Raw genomic sequence first — 2,888 nt, forward strand, 5'->3', positions numbered from 1 at the left:
GGAGTGGGTAGCCTATCTCTTCTTCAGAGGAACTTCCCAACCCAGGAATCCTCATCCATCAGCCTATGAATTTTTGCCATTTCTTGAATGAATTCTAGGCACGAGTCTAGTCCACTTCTGGAATCCTTTACATAGGCTGGTAAAATATGTCAAATTGGGGTGGGTGGGCAGTTTATCTCAAGGCAATGGCATGATGTCATTGCCAAGGTCATCTTTGGACTTTCCAAAAGAATGACACCAGTCATGAAGACATTAGCCATGCCTACCTTCTGCTTTCAAGAAGAATCATGGCTTGCTGCCCACAGATACCAAGGCCGTTGTGATGGAGGCATTATGGGAAGCCTGGGAGTTGGAAACAACCTCACTTTGGAGTCTTTGTTTTGTGGCATATTCCAAATTCTAGTTGCTTTTCTTTGGTTTCCTAAACTTAAATAGTCAGGATGCCAGTGACTGAGGTCCCCGTTGAAAATGTCTGGAACAGAGTTACTCAATAGAATTATAATGTGAGCCATATACATAATTTTAAAATTTTGCAATAGTTATATTTGAAAAAAAATAAGAAAAGGTGAATTTAAAAAACTTTTAACCCATTATACCTGAGATGCTTCCCAGGTAGCTCAGCTGGTAAAGAATCTGCCTGCAATGCAGGAGATCCCAGTTCAATTTCTGGGTCCAGAAGTTCCCCTGGATGATGGATAGGCTACCCACTCCAGTGTTCTTGGGCTTCCCTGGTGGCTCAGATGGTAAAGAATCTGCTTGTAATGTGGGAGACCTGGGTTCGATCTCTGGGTTGGGAAGATCTCCTGGAGGAGGGCATGGCAACCCATTCTAGTATTCTTGCCTGGAGAATCTCCATGGACAGAGGAGCCTGGTGGGCTATGGTCCATGGGGTCGCAAAAAGTCAGACACAACTGAGCGACTAAGCACAGCACATATCCAAGATAGTATCATTACAACATACAACTGATATTTTTAAAACAGAGGTATTTCCACTTTTTAAAAACTAAGTCTCTGATTTTAGTATGTATACAAATTTCATAAAATGTAAGTGCTCACTAGCCATGTGTGCTGCTGCTGCTAAGTCGCTTCAGTCATGTCCGACTCTGTGCGACCCCACAGACGGCAGCCCACTAGGCTTCCCCGTCCCTGGGATTCTCCAGGCAAGAACACTGGAGTGGGTTGCCATTGCCTTCTCCAATGCATGAAAGTGAAAAGTGAAAGTGAAGTCGCTCAGTCATGTCCGACTCTTCGAGACCCTACGGACTGCAGCCTACCAGGCTCCTCTGTCCATGGGATTTTCCAGGCAAGAGTACTGGAGTGGGGTGCCATTGTCTTCTCCGAGCCATGTGTGGTTGGTTATTGTACTGGACAGTGCAGGTTGAGAAGAAGAAGAAAAGTGCAGGTTGTTACATGGAGCCTTTGCACTCTGCGCTCTTCCCCTCCTCATTCTCAGCTGCTACTGACCAAAAGGAGATTCCAAGAAACTCTTTTCTAAAATTTCTAGTTTTATTCAAACAATAAGGACTCAGAATCGCTTTTATATTCATGTGGTGGGATAATTACAATCAAGCTGCCTGAAATTATGCAAGTGGAATAACTAGTTTATATCTGAGAGGTTAACTGTGATAAACCCTTTCTCAAGAGGAGCATGCAGAAAAGTGTTAAAGAATATGCAGAAGCCCATTCACCTGATGTGACAAGTGGTTGATTGGTTGTTAAAGGTGATGCTAAATGGGGAATAATTTTTTTTTCAATTTTTATTTACATTTAAAAATTGAATGAAATTCATATAATATAAAGGTATCCATTTTAAAAAGCAGAGACATTACTTTGCCAATAAAGGTCCGTCTAGTCAAGGCTATGGTTTTTGCAGTGGTCATGTATGGATGTGAGAGTTGGACTGTGAAGAAGGCTGAGCGCCAAAGAATTGACGCTTTTGAACTGTGGTGTTGGAGAAGACTCTTGAGAGTCCCTTGGACTGCAAGGAGATCTAACCAGTCCATCCTAAAGGGTGTTCCATCCCTGGGTGTTCATTGGGAGGACTGATGCTGAAGCTGAAACTCCATTAGTTTGGCCACTTCATGCGAAGAGTTGACTCATTGGAAAAACCCTGATGCTGGGAGGGATTGGGGGCAGGAGGAGAAGGGGACGACAGAGGATGAGATGATTGGATAGCATCACCGACTCGATGGACATGAGTTTGGGTAAACTCCAGGAGTTGGTGATGGACAGGGAGGCCTGGCGTGCTGCGATTCATGGGGTTGCAAAGAGTTGGACATGACTGAGCAACTGAACTGAACTGAACTGATCCATTTTAAAGCAACTGTTTCAGTGATATTTAGTATATTTGCTGTTATGCAATTATTGCCGCTATCTAGTTCTAAAACATTTTCATGACTCCAAAATAGAACTCCATACCCATTAAACAGTTATATCCCATTCTCATCCCCATACCTCCACCAGGCCCTGGTAACCACAACCTGTTTTCTCTCTGTATGGATTTACCCATTCTGAATATTTTATATAAATGGAATCATAAAACATATGACTTTGGGGCCTGGCTTTTTTCATTTTATGCTAAGGGTTCATATGCTAAGTGTACAATGTACCAAAACACTGTAGCATGTACCAGTGTTTCATTCTTTTCATGGCTGAGTAGTATTCCACTGTGTGTACCCAACACAGTATCCATCCACTGATGAACTTTTGCATTGTCTCCACCTTTTGGCTATTGAGAATAGTGCTTCTATGAATATTTGTAGCCAGGTGTTTGAGTACCTGTTTTCAATTCTTCCGGGAATATAGCTAGGAGTGGAATTATCATATGGTAATTTAGTTTAATTTTTCGAAGGACTGCCAAACTGTTCCCCACAGCAGCTATACCACTT

The sequence above is a fragment of the Bubalus kerabau genome, chromosome 11, assembly GCF_029407905.1.
Source record: "Bubalus kerabau isolate K-KA32 ecotype Philippines breed swamp buffalo chromosome 11, PCC_UOA_SB_1v2, whole genome shotgun sequence".
Lineage (NCBI taxonomy): Eukaryota > Metazoa > Chordata > Mammalia > Artiodactyla > Bovidae > Bubalus > Bubalus kerabau.